This window comes from Bubalus bubalis, chromosome 11 (assembly GCF_019923935.1).
Source record: "Bubalus bubalis isolate 160015118507 breed Murrah chromosome 11, NDDB_SH_1, whole genome shotgun sequence".
Classification (NCBI taxonomy): domain Eukaryota; kingdom Metazoa; phylum Chordata; class Mammalia; order Artiodactyla; family Bovidae; genus Bubalus; species Bubalus bubalis.
This window is the reverse complement of record NC_059167.1, coordinates 44,270,203-44,292,654: the sequence shown is the minus strand read 5'-3', so window position 1 is coordinate 44,292,654 and position 22,452 is coordinate 44,270,203. Positions and strand designations below refer to the sequence as shown.

General features: G+C 42.8%; 1 long non-coding RNA gene across 1 annotated transcript; it reads right to left on the bottom strand.

Annotated features, from left to right (window-relative positions):
- Positions 1 to 14,076: 14,076 nt before the first annotated feature.
- Positions 14,077 to 17,675, bottom strand: LOC112587827. Its single transcript, XR_003112306.2, has 3 exons — positions 17,550 to 17,675; positions 15,627 to 15,700; positions 14,077 to 14,383 (listed from the first exon to the last, which is right to left on the bottom strand). It is a non-coding gene; the product is annotated as an uncharacterized LOC112587827 (long non-coding RNA).
- Positions 17,676 to 22,452: the final 4,777 nt, after the last annotated feature.

Here is a 22,452-nt window from a genome sequence, read left to right as displayed (position 1 = left end):
TCTGTTGAACAAGGATCTGTAAAATATATAATTAGTTACATTTGGATGGATAATAATAGTCCATTTAGGAATGTGTAATATAATTGCACAAAATAGAAGAGACATATTTCAAGGGAAATGTTAATAATAGCCTGGAACTAAAAGTACTAAAGGAGAAAGAGGGGAAGTAAAAGTTTGCCACAGGTCCCATGTTGCTGTGTGAGAGTGGGAAGTGAAAGCATTCTAAAGATTTTATCCTGCAGAGGAAGAGAAATAGCAGGAGAATGGTGAATTTGGAGAAAATAGTTGAACACATCTTCATATAATGGGTCTGCCTGTGAGTGACACAAAAGAGATGGCAGCTGGTAGAATGGAAAGGTACAGCTCCCAAACTAAGAAGGAAAATAAAAGAAATGAACAGCAACTTGAGCTAATTAATACAAAGCAAATAGGGGGAGGGATGAAATAAGTAATGAATATTAAGTGAAATAAAAGAAAGAAGTCACCGATGACTTGTTTGCTAAACACAACATATACTTTTCTGCCTCAGTGTCAGTCTTGCTCAACCTCTCTGCAACATTTGGCCACTCACTCCCTCCTTCTTGTCCCTCCTTCCTCCCTTGGTTTCCATGATATCACTTTATTCTAGTTTTCCTTCTATTTCTCTGAGCATTCTTTCTCACCTCCTTCAACTGCTCTTCAATTTCTTTTCACCTCAATGGCCAGTATACTTCTGGATTTTGCCTTGTGTGCGTGCTTAGTCATTCAGTCTTGTCCAACTCTTTGCAACAACATTGGACTAACCCCATTAGACTGTAGCCCACCAGGCTCCTCTGTCCATGGAAATTTTCAGGCAAGAACACTGTAACAGGTTGCTATTTCCTACTCTAGGGGATATTCCTGACCCAGGGATCAAACCCATGTCTGCTGTATTGCAGGCAGATTCTTTACCTGCTAAGCCATCAGGAAAGCCTGGGTTTTGCCTTACATCCTCTCTATAGACTCAGATTCTCTTGGTGACTTCATCTACTTCCAAAGCTTTTGACCACTGCCTACCATGGAAAACTTTCAAACTCTGTCTGTAGCCTATGCTTCTCTTTTGAGCTCTAGACCCACAAAGTCAACTACCAATGGGCTCTACCTGGAGGCCCATAGGGACTTCAAACTCACACCCAAACTTTGCCCAAGTCTCCTACTGCTTTATTCCCTTCAGTTCAGTTCAGTTGCTCAGTCATGTCTGACTCTTTGCAACCCCATAAATCGAAGCACGCCAGGCCTCCCTGTCCATCACCAACTCCTGGAGTTCACTGAGACTCACGTCCATCGGGTCAGTGATGCCATCCAGCCATCTCATCCTCTGTCGTCCCCTTCTCCTCTTGCCCCCAATCCCTCCCAGCATCAGAATCTTTTCCAATGAGTCAACTCTTCACATGAGGTGGCCAAAGTACTGGAGTTTCAGCTTTAGCATCATTCCTTCCAAAGAAATCCCAGGGCTGATCTCCTTCAGAATGGACTGGTTGGATCTCCTTGCAGTCCAAGGGACTCTCAAGAGTCTTCTCACAATGTATAAAAATACTGAATCACTACGCTTTACACCTGGAACTAACAAAATATTGTATGTCAACTATACTTTAATAAACAGAACATCTCACCTCTGGTATTCCCTCTGGGGAAACCTCCTCATCCTTGGCAGGGATAAATGCCCCAACTATATGCTTCCACTGTGATTGCGTTTACTTCTCCTGGTGTGCATCCCGTCATTTTATAATTGCCTTTTTACCTGTCTATCTTCCTGTCAGGCAGTGAGCTTCTTAGTGTAGGGCTACATCTTGTTCATCATTAAAGTCTCAGAACTTAATGCAGGCCTGGCATGCAGGAGACATTCAACGCATTTTTGAATGAGTGAACAAATACTTGATAAAATGAAATACCCTTTCTACAGTTTCTTTCTGAAGCCTTCTTTCCTGACCACAAGATTCAGTCACTAAAGGGGAACTAATCAAATTTTCACATTGCCATTCCCTCTGCCCAGAGAGAGAGGGTGTGCCTTTGAGAAACTTTCTTCATCCCAGGTGGTATTTGAAGGGGTTCTCTATATCTGCCTACCTTGTAAAATTCCTGTCTTTGGTCCTAGCCTTCTTGGCCTCCTGGGAAACACTACTAATACCAATGTCTTTCTGAAAAGGTACTCTCTGTTTCACAGAACACTCTAAACCTGAGTGTCCAAGAAGATACTGAAAAAGGGCCCAAGCCCCGGGGGGCCAATCAGTTGTAAAAGCTGCTTGTTGGCTGTCCCTCCTATTCCTGTTTGCCACTGCCTGCTTCATGCTGAGTTTGGGGTGGGGTCCTGTGTGCTGCAGTTGGAGCCTCCTGATACAGTGCTTCAGGGTATCTTAGGGTGGACCAAGGGCTACGATGGCGAGAGCCCGGCACCCTGGAAGGAGGCACCAGAAGGCAGGAGGCAGGCCAGGGCAAGGACATGGCTCAGACTTGTGTGGGAGTGTATTACATAGGGCTCTTCAGAGAAACAGAACCAATATAATGTGTATATAGATAAGTATAGATAATACATAGATGGTCTATATACACACATGTGCGTACACACATGTGCACACACACACACACAGATTTATTATAAGGAATTGACTCACGTTATTTTGGAGGCTGATGGATTACTCAGGGTGTTGCCAAGCTGGAGAACCAGGAATCTGATGGTGTGGCTCCATTCTGAATGCCAGCAGGCTTGATACCCAGGAAGAGCCTTGTTTCAGTTTGAGGCCTAAGGCAGGAAAAAGTCATTTCAGTTTGAAGACAGGCAGGAGGAATTCTCTCTTACCCCAGGGAGTCCCAGCCTTTTTGCTCTATTCAGGACTTAAACAGACTGGATGAGGTCTCTCCCCATTAGGAAGGCCAATCTGCTTTACTCAGCCGATTTAAATGGGAATCTCATCCAAAAATACACTCATAGAGAACTGTATGGAGGTTCCTTAAATAACTAAATAAATAGAGCTACCATATATCCCTGCTATCCCACTCCTGGGCACATATCCAGAGAAAAACATGACCCAAAAGATACATGCACCCTAATGTTCACTGTAGCACTGTTTACAACGGCCCAGACATGGAAACAATCTAAATGTCCGTCGACAGAGGAATGGATAAAGAAGATGTGGTGTGTGTGTATATATATATATATACACGTATATATATATATACATACATATATATATATAATGGAATATTACTCATCCATTAAAAAGAATGAAATAAGGCCAATTGCAGCAACATGGATGGACCTAGAGAGTGTCATACTGAGTGAAGTAAGTCCGACAGAAAAGGAGAAATACCATATGACATCCCTATATGTGGAATTAAAAAAAAAAAAGATACAAATGAACTTACTTACAAAACAGAAAGAGACACACAGACTTAGAAAATGAACTCATGGTTTTCAGGGGGATGGGATAGTTATGGATTTTGGAAAGATCATGTACACACTGCTATATTTAAAATGGATAACCCACAAAAACCTATTGCATAGCACATGGAGCTCTGTTCAATGCTATGTGGCAGCCTGGATGAGAGACAGGTTTGGGGGAGAATGGATACATGTATATGTATGACTGAGTCCCTTCACTGTTCACCTGAAACTGCCACAACATTGTTAATTTTCTATACCCCAATACAAAATGTTTTTGGTGTTAAAAAAAATAAAAATTTAAAAATTAACTATACTTCAATTAAAAAAATAACTAATGCTGAAGAAAGTTTATGTTTGTGTACCAACTCTGTGACAATTTATTGTAACTTCCTCCTCCCTGATAATAAACGATTTCAAGACAAGTAAAAAAAAAAAGAAGAAAGAAAAACAGCAACAAAAATACACTCATAGAATCACCCAGAATATTTGGCCAAATAGTAGGCACCCCATGACCCAGTCAAGTTGACACATAAAATTAAGCATCATAGAGGGCAATAGGGTAAGCAGAAAATCCCTAACTCTAGCTATTGGAAGACACCCCTCCCCCACAATACACCCCTGCCCTCTAATTTAGACTTCCCAGAGAAAGTGGTTCCACCTCTTAAGAGGCATTTTTAGAATTTATGGAGGCATTTGTCACAATGATGGGGGGTTGCCACCGACACTTAGTGGACATGGGCAGAAATGTCAGATGTTCTGCAGCGGTCAGGACAGTCTACACCACAAGGGACTATCTTACTTGACTTTCAAACAAACTGGACGTTCATGTCTGTGAAAATCTTATTCATAACTATCAGGGTTGAGCTTCCAACTTCATTTTATACATAAACACAAAGGTGGGCTTGTTTTGTTTTTTGCTTTTAGCTTTAACACACATTGAATTTCTCAGGAGTGCAAGGTTGGATGAACATGGTAAATTTTGTTCAGAACTTTACTGAGGGTTGTTCACCATTCTGGAAAATAATATTACAAATGGCAATGCCAGTCACAGTAGTTGAGTGGCCTTTAAAACACACGTGAACCTGTGTGCGTTCGTACATATTGAATCCATGGTCATTCTGCACATAGGTGCAGACATCCAACTCCTCATTAGGTCTTACAGTTGTAGCTGTGTACACTTTTTTTTTTTTCAGGTATTGACGTACTTATCATTTTACTATAAATTATTTTTCTTTGTTCCTTGAATATAGTGCAGTGAATGTATGATTCTATATTTTTTTGAAATTATGGATTTTAGAGGGTAAATTTTGTGTATAGGCAGATTGTTTTATCTCTGGTTTGGCTTTGAGTATGAGAAAGGGAGAGTTACAAATTATTTGTTATAAAAAGTGCATCAGATCTAATGTTACTGAGAGCCACTATTCCAGGTGATCCAGTGTCCTGAAGAAATGCTTCTCTATCCATCAGTCAAAAGCCTGGCCCCAAGAGGCCTGTACAGTGAGGATACTGGGTCCTCACAGCCCAAAGTGAAAGATCGTAATATAAGGTTATTATCTTTCACTTTGGGCTAACTTCAGAGATTAACAAATCCCTAGGCAAGTGGCTGATGTGTCCTGCTCCTTAGTGTCATTGAGATATTACTTTATTTAACCAAGGGATGGAAGGATCAAGGGGCTTCTTACTTAGTTACTCCCAGGAGCTTATCGACTCTGCCTCCTCCATGAAGGCTGTCTGGATCAGTTCCACCTCAAGGAACCTCTCTCTTCCTTCCTGATCTGCCTATACTTGCTCCATTTTAACTTCTTTTCATGGATTCATTTCATATCTCCTCAAATGAGTTGTAAATTCCTTGAGGGGAGAGGTTGATGTGTCCTGTGTCCCAAGGTACTCATGAAAGAATTTTGAATGAATAAATGGATGAGTGAATAAATAAGTGGATGTATTATCAGGTGGAAGGAATATTGGATAGCTCTACTAATTTATTCCTAGTGTCTGTGGAAATAAAATAGAAGGGACTGTTTTGTACTTTCTAACCAGCCAGCTCACCAGCTAAACCCCTAGTGGTGCCTTGGGCTTTAATCAGGAATTTAATTAGCCCTGGCACCTGATTCTGGAAGAAATGGAGAACAGCAATGAGCTCAAGCCAGAGAGAGCTGGGCTGTCACCAGTGTGACATATGGTGCCATATATCACCTGCCAGCTTCCACGGAGGTTACTTTACTTCTGAATGCTAGAAGTGTTTATTCTTTTGAGATGCTAGATATCTAAGATCTGTTATTGATTGCCTGAAACCAAGAACCTGAGCCAGTTTGGCTGATTAGGAGTGTATACAAAGTAGTTAGAGGTGTAGAGGGTGTAGGGAACACAGGTCTAGATTTGGATTCAAGAGACTGACTTGATCTCTGACTTTTCACCAACTAGCTATATGGCCATGGACAAGCCAGTTCATATTTCCAGGTTAAAAGTCTACGAGTCAGTGAAATGCAGTAAACTACTATTTGAAGGAATTTCACAGTGATGCATTGGCGGAGGTAGATGTGCCATGAAGTGAAAGACACTCAAGCTTTAAAGCCCCTCATTATACCGGCTCTTCCCAAAGCCCTGTGCCTTTGTGTTTGAATGCTGTCTTATGTACATGGGCCCTTTCTTTAGGTACTTCCCATAACTTCAGACAGTTTTGATTAAAAAAAAATGAAAGTTTAGATACCTGGGATTTACTAGTTTAATATTAAGCTTTAGCTGTGTTTTACACTTCATTGCAGTTGAGATTTATTCCAACAAGTTTTGTGTTTTGTTTTTTTTTTACTGTAAGGTCCATGTCATGTTCCTATTAGTTTTGCTATTGTCTTATTCTTTGTTGTCCAGGAGTTCTGGCCATTTGACTTAGTTACTGCAGATGGATTTTTTCTTTCTTCATTTTCCTAGAAGAGCTTTGCCTCTGGCCTCTTGGAAACCATGGCTAGGAGATGCTAGGTAAATTATGGATTGAGCTGACCGCATTCAGTAAAATCGGTCCTTACTCCATAGCAACCTGATTTGGACACCTACTTGAATCAAATGGGAGAGACTAGGGAGACTCAGGAATTCTCTTAGTTACTTGTTGGGTAAGTATGAGACAAGCCCCATGGTTTAGCATCATGCTGTGAGCACAAGAAGACAGAGCAGAGAAAGCAGATGGTGAAGGAGGTGAGCATCTTTAGGCTGCAAGTTCTTACAAGCACCCACAGCACATCTCTCCTCAGCGTGCTTTTCAGAATCACTCTAAGGGCTTTGCAGTGTGCACCCACTCCAATCAAACTGGGCCAGTTTATCTGGGCTTAGGAGTTTTCTTAATTACTTGTCTTTCTTGTTTATTTGGTATTTTATTCCCTTTTGTGGGAAGCAGAGAAAGAACTGTTTTCTTTGTTTATTTTTCCTGGTCATTTTCACCAAAAATGAGGTTACATCTTCACTTCTGACTTCAATTTGTGTCAAAGACAAGACCCAGAATTTTGTTACAGTATTTTTTACCTATGACCTTTGTTTTCCCAGTAATCATTTCCTCCTCAGAATTATGACCCACAGAGATCCAGATAGCTGACAGTAAAGACTCTGCATCAAAAAAAAAAAAAAAAAAAAAAGAAAAGACTGCATCAGAGGACAGCTGAAATGGGTTTACTCTGTCTGTCTGAAACTTGCATTACCCACTTATGCTTTTTTTCATTTAAATTTAATTTCCATATGTTTGTTTACTGTTGGATTTAAATCAGTGTTTAGTTTGTTTTAAAACAGCTTTGAATTGGCCTTTTATCTTTTGGGCTCATAATTACCTTTTAGTTTATATTATTTTCTGTTTCATTCACAACCAGCCATGAGTGGATTAGGAGAACTGAGTTCTCCCCCAGCTCTGATCAGTGTGTGACTTTGTCACCCAGCATGCATTACTTAATTTCATCAGACTGTGGCTTAATAAACATAATGGCACCTCTCTTTTCAATATTTGAGTGTCCTATGAATTGGCTTTTTAAGAAAAAATAATTCACTCATTTCTGTTAGCATTTTTAGAAATATTTTCAAGCTTATATGGGAGCACATTATCATCATACAAACCTAATGGTAATTAGGAATAGCTAGAATAATTGCCAGAATAGTATTTATAAATACTGATTTGGGGAAACTATGAGAAATGTTTACATTTAAATAAGGAGAGTGTCCATTATGTTGGGTGTTGAAGGGCTTTCCTTTGACTGAAAGAAGTGTGAGAATAGCCCCATTCCATGGGCTGCCTCATTTTAAAATAGCACCAAGAAGTGCTGCCCAGTCTTCAAGGGGGCTGAGAGATGCTATAAACAGTGCCAGAAGGACCACATTCTTGTCTTGGTTTAAAAAAAAAAAAAAAAAACATGCTCTGGGTTTTATCCATAACACAGACCCTCCTCTCTTCTGCCCTGCATGCCAGTCTCCTGCTGCCCTGTTACAGCCCAAGCCAGAAACCCTGCCTGTGGCGTTTTCTTGTGGTGGGAGGATCCCTACAGGGATTAGAAGGTGGGAAGGGGACAGAGCACTATCCGCAGGCTGGAAGGGAAAGTGCTGGCTGGCATCTCTCCCTCCCCAGGGCTTCTGAGTGGCAGAGCTGTGGCAGAGCTGACTTGAGGAGGGGGCCGCTTCCAGACACGCAGGAGGAAGTGGTGAGGGGCATCGACATGCTGTCTGTGCTGAGCTTTACTGTTTGCAAGCGCTCTCACATGATCGAGTGGGCGTAGGTCAGAGGCTCCAGAGCTATTTTATGGTCATAAAAGTCAGATTTCAGAGTGGTTAGATAAATTTCCCAAGAGCACACAATTTTTAAAGACAAGGTAGAGCCAAACCCAAACCCAGAAATTTGGTGTTGGAAGCCTTCTGCGCCACAAAACATCTCCCTCTCTTGGTTCATCTTTGATGCCTCAAATTCAACTCTTCAAAATTGATTTCTGTGGGAATGTAATGGCTTTTTTTCTCCTATGAGACATCCATATTTCCATTCCTGAGGAAACATCGAACCTGAGTGTGAGTTAGTTAGAAGTCTCCTTCCCACTTAAGTGCAGATCCTCTAGGAGTTTCTCAGCAGTCAGGGGAGGAGAGGGTCGGAGAAGCCCCACAAACTGGGCAATTGTAGGCTGCCCAAGGGGCTGAATTTGTGGGGTGGTGAGGCTGTGAAGAGGGGTCCAGAGGAGGCAGCCCAGGAGGCCACTGAAAGAGTGAGCTTGGGAGGAGGGCAGAAGGTCAATTTCCTTCTTTCTGCTGGTCCAGCTAAGGCCTGTCCAGGGCCCCTGTGGTTCCGGCAGTCATTTGGTACAGAAGAAAAAGCTGAATTCCCTGGAGTCATTATTGAGGCTTGAAAGTTTGGAACCTCTGTGTAAGCGGCAGTGTTGGGAACAGTTCAGCCAGAAGTGGACTGTGCTCCCTGAAGACTCATAATTCTAGCAACTGCATTGTTTCCTAATGGGATCACCAGTTAAAGACTCATGGAACTGAAAGGGGCTCCAGAGTGGAAGAGAAACCTAGAGGTCCTGACATCAGGGACTTGCCCAAGGCCACACAGTGAGCTAGTCTCACCCCAAACTGTTGAAATTAAAGGTATTTGCGAGGCCCCGATGGGAGAGTTTGGAGAGCGAAGGTGGACACCGTGTTGTCAAGCATTAGAGTATGACAGTTTCTCTCACAAAGTTCTCTATTCTTCCAAGGATTTAAAAAATGACAGCTGAAGTGGGGAGGGGGGGGCTATGATATATTTTAAAGCAATCTGACAGTGTTATTGACATTTTAGTATTTTCAATTTGTTTTTACTGCTTGGGTGGTGAACAGCAGCAATAGCAGCAACAAACTTACATCATGCTTCACTCTAAAAGCCAAAGCAGTTCCTTTCTGTAAATATAGTACCAAAAGAGACAGGCTTCTGCATACAGTAGCTCTCTTTCTTAATATTCCCTTCATGCTTCCAAATCAGGTAAGGGACTGAACAGTTCAGAGAAAGCTTCATCTGTTCTCGGCGGGAGGTCAGGAAAGAATAGGGCCTGGTGAGCAGGCCACCTTTCTCCAAGAATGCCAGGGCCCTTCAAACTCACAGATGAGCCCCACCCCAACCCAGCAAGGTGGCAGGAAGCAGCACTCAGTCCACCTGCAGTCCAGGAAGCAGCCCTGGCAGCCAGCAGTAGGAAGGCCCTGCAGACAGGACTTAGGAATAGAGCCTCAGCTCTACACTCTCACCTCTGACACGGGAGTAGCGTGCTCCCTGGCTTAGCTGCTGCTCTCAGGAATTTCAGTTTCCAGGCTTCTTTTCTAAACAGCGTTGCTTTCAATGTAATTCATGGGATATTGATGAATTTCCCTTTTTCTCCTTCTAGCGAGCTCCTCCCACAAGAGCCTAGGCAACCTCCTTCCCAGGACAGGGTCCCTCCTGCACGCTCTTTTGCAGGCAGGCCTCCAAGGCCAGAGGACGAGCCCCTGGTGCTGTCCACCCGCTCTGTTTCCATCTGCTCAGTTCAGTAGGCGTTCACTGGGGACAGCCTCTGGGTCCAGCCTGGTATGTGTGGCAATGGAGCTGTCCACTGACTGACCTCGTGGCTCCTATAGGCCAGTGAGGGAGATGGCTGTGGGGTCATGAAGGGACAGGGCAGAGGGGGGCCTCCAGAGTGGGGCTGAGGAAGAGGCGGATGGTGCACATTGCGTCTCTCAGCTTGTTGGGGCCACAGAGCGCTGCAAGAATTGCCAGTGTCCACAAACAGAGCCTCCGGGACTGTCTATTTATCTCACTCCCTTGGCACCTGACCATGAGCTGTTTTGTTCGGGACTGTGGCTTACCTGTGCATCTGATTTCTGGCCTCAGCCAGATGACAAGCCTCTTCTGCTCACCCTAGTGCTTACTCAGCTCAGGGCTGGGGTGGAGGCAGAGGTTCCTTCCACAGGTGTTTGGGAAACACACTTGTATTGCGGGGAGTCAGGTGGCTGGGGCCTGCGAGAGGGCTCATGGGCAGTGGAGGCGTCGGGGGCTTGACTACCTTCCTTTAGCCCTTTTCTCCCCAGAGACAACCAGTTTGCTCCCAGACTTAAGAACAATGGCTCATGACAGAGTGGTGAGAAAGGATCGGGCCAAGAAGCTGGGCCATTGCACAGAGGGAGAAGATCATTTGACAGGGGCAAAAATGAAAAGTAAATGTGTGTGAAAAAAATGACTAGTATTTGATTGTTGTTTCATGGCCTTTGATTGTTGCTCATGGCCTATCAGGGATTTCTCATCCTTGATTAACCTCAGATAAGGTGAGCATTGGTATCATTTCCATTTTGCAGATGAAAAACCCAAGGTTCAGAGAGTGTTGATCTACTAGAGATCACACACTATTAAGAGGTAAACTGGGCCTGGATCCCAGCCTTACTTAGGCCAGTCTCTGCTGTTGCTTGGCTAAAAGAGAAGCTAGTACATGTGCAGGGTACAGATTTCAGAGTTCCTTTTGTGCCCATCAGCTGGGTGTAAAAGGGTGTTTGCTGCTGCTGCTGCTTCTAAGTCACTTCAGTCGTGTCCGAGTCTGTGCGACCCAATAGACAGCAGCCCACCAGGCTCCCCCATCTCTGGGATTCTCCAGGCAAGAACACTGGAGTAGGTTGCCATTTCCTTCTCCAATGCATGAAAGTGAAAAGTGAAAGTTAAGTCGCTCAGTCGTGTCCGACTCTTAGCGACCCCATGGACTGCAGCCTACGAGGCTCCTCCATCCATGGGATTTTCCAGGCAACAGGGTGTAGAAGGGTATATAAATGCAACATATTGCTGTATACAAAACATTTACTGCATGATTTTCTTGAAACTGCTGTAGCCAATGAAGCAATAAGCCTTTGCTAATCATGTGGATTCAGCTACTTAACTGGCTGTCACTTATTGGTGACAGTGAGAGGTTATAAGGATTGTGTTAAAACTCTAAGAATGTCGACAAGGTTTAATGATTATTTTGACTATGCTACAACATGTGTTTGCGAGAATTGTATGTGCTTCTGCATCTGACAAAATCTGCTTATATCTTCAGAAAACCTTGTTATGAACAAATTTAAAACAGAAATATAGATCAACAGAACAGGATAGAAAGCCCAGAAACAAACCCACTCACCTATGATCCATTAATCTACAATAAAGGAGGCAAGACTATACAATGGAGAAAAGACAGTCTCTTCAATAAATGGTGCTAGGAAAACTGGACAGCTACATGTAAAAATATGAAATTAGAACATCCTTTAATGCCATATAAAAAATAAATTCAAAGTGGATTAAAGACCTAAATGTAAGACCAGATACTATAAAAGTCTTAGAGGAAAAGAGAGGCAGAATACTATTTGACATAAATCTCAGCAATATCTTTTTTGATCTGTCTCCTGCTGCTGCTGCTAAGTTGCTTCAGTTGTGTCCAACTCTGTGCGACCCCATAGACAGCAGCCCACCAGGCTCTCCCGTCCCTGGGATTCTCTAGGCAAGAACACTGGAATGGGTTGCCATTTCCTTCTCCACTGCATGAAAGTGAAAACTGAAAGTGAAGTTGCTCAGTCGTGTGCGACCCCATGGACTGCAGCCTACCAGGCTCCTCCATCCATGGGATTTTCCAGGCAAGAGTACTGGAGTGGGGTGCCATTGCTTTCTCCGGATCTGTTTCCTAGAGTAATGGAAATAAAAACAAAAATAAATAAGTGGGACCTAATTAAACTCAAAAGTTTTTGCATAGCAAAGGAAACCATAAATAAAACAAAAAGACAACCCACAGAATGGGAGAAAATATTTGCAAACAAAGCAACCGACAAGTGATTAATCTCTAAAATTTACACACAGCTCATGCAGTTCCATATATATATTAAAATAAACAAACAACACAATCAAAAAAACCAACAGAAGATCTAAATAGACATTTCTTCAAAGAAGACATACACATGACCAAGAGGCACGTGAAAAGATGTTCAACATTGCTAATTATTCAGTTCAGTTCAGTAGCTCAGTCTTGTCCGACTCTTTGCGATCCCATGAATTGCAGCATGCCAGGCCTCCCTGTCCATCACCAACTCCCAGAGTTCACCCCAACTCATGTCCATCAAGTTGGTGATGCCAACCAGCCATTTCATCCTCTGTTGTCCCATTCTCCTCCTGCCCCAATCCCTCCCAGCATTAGTCTTTTCCAATGAGTCAGCTCTTCACATGAGGTGGCCAAAGTATTGGAGTTTCAGCTTTAGCATCAGTCCTTCCAAAGAACACCCAGGACTGATCTCCTTTAGAATGGACTGGTTGGATCTCCTTGCAGTCCAAGGGACTCTCAAGAGTCTTCTCCAATACCACAGTTCAAAAGCATCAATCCTTCAGTGCTCAGCTTTCTTCACAGTCCAAGTTTCACATCCATACATGACCACTGGAAAAACCATAGCTTTGACTAGACAGACCTTTGTTAGCAAAGTAATGTCTCCGCTTTTTAATATGCTATCTACATTGGTCATAACTTTCCTTCCGAAGAGTAAGCATCTTTTAATTTCATGGCCACAATCACCATCTACAGTGATTTTGGAGCCCCCCAAAATAAAGTCTGACACTGTTTCCACTGTTTTCCCATCTATTTCCCAAGAAGTGATGGGACCAGATGCCAATATCTTAGTTTTCTGAATGTTGAGCTTTAAGCCAACTTTGTCACTGTCCTCTTTCACTTTTATCAAGAGGCTTTTTAGTTCCTCTTCACTTTCTGCCATAAAGGTGGTATCATCTGCATATCTGAGGTTATTGATATTTCTCCCGGCAATCTTGATTCCAGCTTGTGCTTCTTCCAGCCCAGCGTTTCTCATGATGTACTCTGCATATAAGTTAAATAAGCAGGGTGACAGTATACAGCCTTGATGTACTACTCCTTTTCCTATTTGGAACCAGTCTGTTGGTCCATGTCCAGTTCTAACTGTTGCTTCCTGACCTGCATATAGGTTTCTCAAAAGGCAGGTCAGGTGATCTGGTATTCCCATCTCTTGAAGAATTTTCCACAGTTTATTGTGATCCACACAGTCAAAGGCTTTGGCATAGTCAGTAAAGCAGAAATATATATTTTTCTGGAACTCTCTTGCTTTTTCGATGATCCAGCGGATGTTGGCAATTTGATCTCTGGTTCCTCTGCCTCTTCTAAAACCAGCTTGAACATCAGGAAGTTCATGGTTCACGTATTGCTGAAGTCTGGCTTGGAGAATTTTGAGCATTACTTTACTAGAGTGTGAGATAAGTGCAATTGTGCAGTAGTTTGAGGATTCTTTGCTAATTATTAGAGAAATGTAAATCAAAATTACAATAAGATATCATCTCACACCAGTCAGAATGGCCATCATCAAAAAGTCTATAAAAAATAAATGTTTGGAGAGGGTGTGGGGAAAAGGGAACCCTCCTACACTGTTGGTGGGAATGTAAATTGGTATAGCCACTATCGAAAACTTATGGAAGTTCCTTAAAAAACTAAAAATAGAGCTACTGTATAATCTAGCAATCCCACTCCTGGGTATATATTCAGAGAAAAACATTGTTTGAAAGGATACATGTACCCCAATGTTTATTGTTGTATACAATAGTCAAGACATGGAAGAAATATTCATTATTAGATGAATGAATAAAGAAGATGTGGTAAATTTATACAGTAGAATATTACTCAGCCATTAAAAAGAATGAAATAATGCCATTTTCAGCAACATGGATGAACCTGGAGATTATCATACCAAGTGAAGTAAGTCAGACAAAGACTAATATATGAAATCATTCTTATGTGGTATTTAATTTAAAATAATACAAATGAACTTATTTACAAAACAAAAACAGACTCACAGAGAATGAATTTATAGATACTGGGGGTATGGGTAGAGGGGAAGGATAGATTGGGAGTTTGGGATTGACATGTACACACTGCTATATTTAAAATAGATAACCAATAAGGACCTACCATATAGCACAGGGAACTCTGCTCAATACTCTGTAATAACCTAAATGAAAAAAGAATAGATACATGTATATGTGTAACTGCATCACTTTGCTGTACACTTGAAACTACCACAATATTGCTAATCAGCTATATTCCAATATAAAATAAATATTTTAAAAAATAAAGAGAAAGCTTTGTCTTCAACAAATTTAAATTACTCTTTCATGTATGATTTCAGATACTTTAAGTAGTACATGAGAGAACAAGAATATTGATTATAGTGTTTATAAGGAAATGAATGAATATTCTATTAATAACTATTAAAATCTGCTAGACTTAGGCTAAGTCTGATATATCACTGATATATCTAGTCATAGTAAAATAAGGTGAACATATTCTGTCTTCAGCCTGATTAGGGGAGCATGTGTAGAGGTGAGAATCTTAGACTGAGCTTGGAAAGAAACAGCAACTGTTTGGACAGAGGAAAGGGAGGTTGTGCAAGGCAAGAACGGGGTGGATATGTGATGGCCTAGGGCAAAGCCTGGCATAGGGCTTGTCCCTCATACTTAGGCAGTGGATGCAGAAGGACCAAGGTCTATCCGTTGCCTTCAGCTCTGCAGGCTACAGTATCTCAGGGTGTTTCTGGTGGAATTTCCAGAAGAAAGCCAGGGTGGTCAGCTTAGGGGAATATGCGGTTCATGTTGGAACACTGGACATACCACATTACTGGAGAGACACACACTGGATGATCAGCAAAATGAAACTCAGCTTTGCAAATGCTGGCAGTGATAGGAGATTCAGTTCCAATGACCAGTTGTTTATTGACTGAATGTCAGTGCAAATCAGAACAAATGCATTCTAACCATGACAGTCACAGGATGGACACAAAGAACGAAGTGTCCCTGATCCAATGAAACAGCTTGCTGGAATTTGTGAACTCTAGAACCTAGAATGGGAGGACTCCGATATCCCTGCCCCATGACCAGACAAAATTGAGAGCCCTCACAGAGGACTGGGCATCTGTGGGCCCACTCTCTTCTAGCAGATGCCTCATCCACATGGGGTCAGGTGCAGAGCATGGTGGTGTGACTCCTGGATGGGATGCTGGTTCCTGATGCAGGTGGAGTGAGCACAACTGGAATCTGGCAGGAGATTCTTAGTGCTGGTCAACCCATCAAACCAGGTAAGTCCTTGGAATCTGAGCAGGAACAGGAGACTGTTCCATGCTTTGGCAGAGATTGGGGAGATGTTAGAATGTGGGGCTCAGAACAGGTCTATGGAGTTGAACAAACATGGCTTTTTACCTCAACTTTGCCGTCAACTGAGCAACATTGGATAGGCGACTTTATTTCTTGAGCCTCTGTTTCTTCATTTTCATCTGTAAAACAGGAATGGACATTATAACTTTATTAGGTTCAAATAAATGAGAGTAATCAGATAATGTATAAAGAGCAGGCAGAGCTGTACCTGACATTTGGGGAAGGGCTTACTACACAGTAAAGGAGCACCCTGGTAGCACCATGGTAGCCACACAGAGGTGGCTAATCAGGGGGCCCAGAAAGAGTCCTCAGATTTAAAGGTAGGTCTGGCTCCTAGATTTCTGGCAATTCCCTAAGTTCTCTCCTGGAGGGTGGGGGGTGGGGGGGCAGGCGATTGGAGCAGTGCACACTCCAACTCCCTGGCTATGTCAGAGTGTAGAACCTCCATTTCTACTCTTGCTGCTCCAGATCCTTTCAAATGCAGAACAGAATTGCAGGATGACACCAGGCTGAGTGTCTGGTGTGAGTGTCAAGAGAATTGAGATTGACTCTGTCCCTTCCTGGCTGGGAGGCCTTAGGCAAGTCCTGTAACCTAAGCACGGATTTCTTTGTTTGCAATGGGGGCAAGGTCATCTACTTCTCTGTCATAGGATCAAATCCGACCTCTTTGGCCTGGCAGTCAAATTCCTTTCATTACATTCTCTGGTCTTGACTCCCATAAATTCTTTTCATACCCACATGGACCTGCAAAACCTAACCTTTCTTCATTTTTCCTTCATACCAGACAGAAGCTTCTTGCCTAAGTCTTGTGTGTCTAAATCTTATGTACCTCTGCATTCCCTACAGTACATAGTACAGGATCTTTCATAAAACAGATGATTATTTTATCAATCAGGATTAGGTTTGTTTACATGTGACAGGAAAATAAAAATAGTATCTTAAACAAGATAGGAATTATTTCTCTCTTATGGAAAAGAGATCCAACAGAATTGGCCTAGAGCCGGGATGATGGCTCCAGGAATCAGGAACAAATGCTCCTTTTGTCTTCCTGCTCCAACATTCTTAGCACATCACCTCATGGTACACTATGGCTGCCAAGTCCTAGTCATCTCATTCTCATTCATCCAGCATAAAAGAGAGGAGAAAAAGCACAAAAGGTGTCTTCTCTCCCTTAAGGAATATGTTCTGGATGCTATATGCGACTTCTGCTCATATCATTTTGTTGGCTAGAACTTCAGTCACATGGTCATTCTAGCTGTAAGGGAGGTTGGGGAATATTCTTTATAAGTGAGCATATTGCTATTTCTAATAAAGTTGATAGGGAAGAGGGAGGGAAGAGATACTGACATACCATATGGTTGTCTCTGTCAGTTACTTAAAAGAATGAAAGTTATGAAAGCTCACTACCAAGTTCAAAGCCTCATACAACAGATAAGATTATGATTACAAAACACCTTGTTTGAAATGGTATGGGTGTCCTTATCTTTAGGTTGGAAACATCTTGATTCTTCTTCACCTCAGGTAAGAATGTGGTGACATGGTTTTTCATGGAATGATAATTCAGAGTTCTAAGTGAAGATACATTATTGGCCCTTCTCCCTTTCTACATTCTACAAATGATGAAACTGAACTCCAGGGAGGTGAAGTAATTTGCCTGTTGTCCCATGATTAAGGAAGGAACCAGGGCTAGAATGTGAGTTTCTGGACTCTGTCAAGGGTTTTTCTGCTCCTCTGTGGAGGAGTGGCCTATTCTGTTTCTAGAGGCCTTGAATTCTGTGGGTCTCCCAGTCCTGGCTGGGGGTGCTACGTGTCTAGTTCCCCTGTAGGCAGATTTAGGTCACCGCGTTGTCAGCTGCATCCCTGCTGGAATGTAGTTAAAGCCTTCCATCTGGAGAGGGGGAAACTTCACGAAATGGAGAAGTGTGCTATTTAAATAACGAGACTTTTTCGCTCACAGCAAATAATTACCTCCTTTCCTTTGTACCTAGAATGCACAGGGTCCTGAACGAGGTCCTGAAGAGAAGCATAAGAAATGGTTGCTGCCCTTGAAGATGTGGATGTACAGATTCAGTCTTCTTTTCATTCATCTGTTAAAAAAAATTATTTATTGAGATTCTACTAAAGGTAGATGCTGGGTCCAAGACTGGGGATACAACAGTAACTGTACAGACATGCTTCCTGCTCTGAAACTGCTTACAGTCCAGTGGAGGACACAGACCAGTGAACAGGCAACTACAAAACAGAATTAAAAGTGCCCTGAGAGGGAGGGGACAAGGTCCTCCAGGTATGTCACCTGGACTGGGGTTTTAGGGGGAGGGTCAAGGCTTAGTGGGTGAGATAACATTGAAGAGGAGGCCTGAAGATTGAAGACTGAGTGCTGTGTGAGGTGCATGGAGGGTGGAAAGGAAGAGTGATCCAGATAGAATGTCCAAAGAAGTATGCATGAGGAGCTGAGAAGGATTTATCATGACCAGAGTAAGACAGGCCTCTGTGATGGTGGTGGAAGAGAGGGGTGGGGAATACTGAGAAATGTGATTGGAAAGGTGGGCTGGACTTTGAAAGGCCTGTTAGAGAGTTTATATTTTATCTTGAGGCTAGTGAGATCAAGTGCTTGTGGCATAGTTGTATTTTAGAAAGAGTCCTCTAGCCTCAGGGTAGAGAATGGATTGGAGGGCCAGGTCTAGATGTAGGGAGACCACTTAGGAGGCTGTTGCAATGATGGTGGCCTGAACCAGAAAATGGCCTGGAGAGGTGGATGGAAGTCCATAGATTTGAGATGTTGCTGAGAGGCACAACCAATGGTCTTTGGTGACTATTGGAAGTAAGACACAAGGAAAGATAGAGGAAACCAACATTCATAAAGAAAAACGTTAAACAAAGGCAGGTGTTAACAAAGCCATGGAATAGGGGGCTATCCAGAAAAAAAAAAAAAAATGGTTGCATGACTGTATTTAAAGGCAAGGATAACTGCTGTGGGCTGAAAAGATATTAGAGGGCTTCTTGGAAGAGTTGAGATTGGAGCTGGGTCTTATGTATAGGTAGGATTTTGATGAATGGAGAGGATGTTCCAGGCTGAACAATGATGCAAGTAGAAGTACTGAGATAGAACTGTGTGTTTTTTTAAGCAGATGGTTTGGTTGTGGTTTTCTTGGGAGAGCCACAAAGAGCTGGTCCTCCAGGGGGTACAGCCAAAACTTTTGATGAAAGGAAGGACTGGAGAGATGAATCTCATTGCTCTTTCAGAGTTGTAGAGTGTTCGTCATGCATCCCAAGGCCCCTTGTGTTGGAACCTCAAGGGGTCTGTGGATCATTAGACAACCCAGCATGACCAAAATCCCATAGATCCCAGTTTCTACCAGAAAAAAAGACAAAAGGTCCTCCTTCCCCCAAAGGAATGCTTTTATGCTTGTGGGTTTTTGTAGTGATCCAGGTCCCCATGGTTAGAGGTGCTATGCCTGGGTGTTGCATTACGATTTCTAAACCCCTAAAGAAGCCTGTCTGGCAGCCTACATTCTGAGTGAGGCCTGCGGACCCAGCAGAAAGACTTCTTGAGCCCAAGACTATGGAAGACACAGCTGCATAACCAGGGGTGTGGAGCAGCCTCTCTGGCTGTAGGGGCAAGTGTCCTGCCAGGTACCCTGCCCTCTGAGCACCCTGCCCCACACCTCTGGGTACTGGCTCCAGCTGATGGCACCCTGATCCCATCTACTCTGTCTCAAAATCTGCTGGTATCTCCTGTCTTGGCCCAGCCTCTAGCCTCTGATATTAGTTCTAAGGGCTGCTGCAATCTTCCCAGGGACCCCTTTCTAGGGGCACTGGACCCTGACAGTGATCTCTAAGGTAAATAATTACAACCACTTGAGGAGCCACAGTGCCCTAGAACTGTGCTGGACTCTTCATGCCATCATTTCTAATGCTTAGGATCCTCTTATGAAGCACATATTATCCCTTTTTACTGAAGAAGAAATTGAGGGAGATTAAATGGCTGCCCAAAGACACCAAGCCAAACTGTCCTCTGTCCCACTGTCCTGTTTGTGAGTCAGGGAAGTCCAAGAGAAAACGTCAGCAGCATTGTGCTAAGGCACTTCACAAATGTTACATTTTTATCCTCACAAGGGCTTAGCAAGACAAGTACTACTATTCCCTGTTTACAAACAAAAACACTGAGACTCAGTTTACTTATTCCAAGGTCACATAGCCAAGAAGAGACAGAGGTGGGATCCAGACCTAAGTCTGTTACCAAAACTTCCTCTCTCTACCTGTCCAGTTTCCTAAGCAGGTGAGCATCAAACCTCATTTCCTGAATCCAGACTCCAGTGCCCACATAGAAAGCACACAGATCCAGGGACATAGTTACAGAAGAGTTGTGTGCCTGAGGTCCTTTCCCAGCCCCCCCATGTGAGCCTTTTGAAGTTTTTGTAGAGGGAAGAACCAGGACCAGAGATGAGCAAGGGCTTTGCATAGCACCATTCAAACACTCTATTTTCTCAGTCCCCCTGCTCTCTTCATGCCTCATGGATATGGTTCCAGGGGTTTGGCCCATGATCCCAGCTTATGTGATGCCTACACTCCACTCCTCCAACTCGCTGCACCCCCCTCCTCCCCCAACCAGTCTCCTATTCCAAAGCCAAGACTACTCAGCTTTGATTCAGATTGAATGAGTCATTAAGGGTAAAACATAGAAGAGGAGGTCTATTCCTTTGCTAGATGAAATGACAGTGTGCAATGACTTTTTGTCCTTCTTTTTGTTCTGAAATGACAGTGTGCAATGACTCAGTATTCACACTCAAAGAAGACTACTTTGTATTTTTTTCTTGAAAATGAAATGAAATAAATGAACTGAAAATGGCTCATGCTGGGAGGGAAAGAAGTCCTCTGAGCACATCAATGCAGCCTGGAGGCTGAATGAATGTGCAGGAATGCGAGGGGACAGAATTCCATGGTGAGGAGGAGCAGATGACAAGGCCACACAGCAAAGCCCTTCAGAACTCCTCAGTGGTAAAACCTGAAGAAGCAAGCATCAATCCCCAAGTCTGCTTGATTTAGCAAGCACGTTCACAGGCACTGGAGGGAGGGAAGACTGGACTTTTGCAAAAGAGCCTTCATATGCAGGGTGGGGGGATGGAGAACTCTGTGTGTCTCATACCAGAGAGCCTCCCCAGCCAAACGGCCTGGCTGGAGGCAAATGAGAGGATGGGAAAGGGACAGCATATCTTGGAGCTGACTCTCAACACTGTGTTCCTCTTGGGAGGAATGAGCCCAGAGGATCTAATCTACTACATCCTGCCCTCCTAAAGTGGGGTAACTGGCCCTGCTCCCAGTAGCTGTAGCTCACAGCTTGACTCTGGCATTGCCCCGGGCCTCTGATTGTTGGTGTGGGAAAAGAGCACAGAATTGGGTGCCAGACTGTTGGCTCTTTCTCCAGCTTAGTGCTGGATAGTCTGGGGTAAAACCTCTCAGATTGTTTTCTCTGAGAAAACAGGAGGTGACTGCTCTCAACTACCTGAGAAGGTGGTGGTTGTGATGATGAAATGAGAAAATGTGTGAAATGAGACCTATTCTATTAACTGTAAGATGCTACCCCAGTGGTATTATCACTGTGTTTACAGACGTGGTAAATTAAATGTTTTCTGACAGACTTGATGTTACCCTGGGAATCCAAGGCAATGGGGACATTCCATTCCATTTTTTAGCATCTGAAAAAGCTGATGTTTGAAATGAAATTATTGGAAGTGAATATTTCCTATGGCGCTTCCTTTCCTTTGCAATGAATTCCAGCCTTTCCACAGTGCTTGAGATATTCTGTTAGGAAGCTGCTGGGGAAAGTTGACCTCCATTCTGGTTGCTTTGAAACTCCACTTTTGGTTCTGTTCAATGAGCATCTCCATTACAGTCAATGCATTTCAGTCATTACAAAGGGTGCAAAATTTGTGGGAGGACAATGGTCTCTTGTTTCACAGCATTGGGTTTGATAAATAATGTTATCATTTTTGAATAGAAAAGTCTACATAAGAACTGCTAATGGATATCTTAGAGCTGGAAGGGAAATTAGGAGACCATTTAGCTCAAACTTGAGATTTTCCAGATGAGGAACTGAGGACTAGGCAGGGGACCTAGTTTTTCCTGGGTCTCACACTTGAGTCAGTGAGCCAGGATTAATCATCTCCCAAGTGTCTTATATTTATGTGCTCTTTCCCTGACACCAGGGTCAAGAACTCTAGATGTGTTTAGGGTCCAGGCAGGCAAGAAGGAGGGTGTTGGTGGGTAAAATGGTAGGAAGGGATGTTCAGTTTTCTTTAAGTTTATCCTGTTTGTGGAGAGTCTGTAAATTTCTGCCTTTCACCAAATTGGGGACATCTTCAGCTATTATTTTTCCAAATATTTTTTCTCTACCAACCTCTTTCTTGAGAACGCCAAAGACATGGATATTAGACCATCTGATATCTTCCCACAGATTCCTGAGGTTCTATTCATTATTTTGCAAACGTTTTCTCTCTGTTCTTCAGATTGAATAATTTCTATTTATCTCTTTCAGCCTACTGATACTTTCTTCTGTCTTTCGCCTTCTGTATTAAGCCTATCAAGTGAATTTTTATTTCATGTATTTCCCAGTTTTAAAATTTCCATTTGGTTCTTTTTCTTTTTAAAAAATTGTTTTTGATTTTTTACTGAGAAGTTCTAGCATTCCATTCTTTACAAAAGTGTTTACCTTTACATCATGAAGGATGGTTATAATAGCTGCTTTAAATTTTTTCTAGTAATTACAACATTATCTTGTCTTTTCCTTGATAAATGGTCAGATTTTTCTGCTTCTTACCATGTTGGGTAATTTTAGATTGCAATCTGGACATTTTGTATGGTATGTAATGAG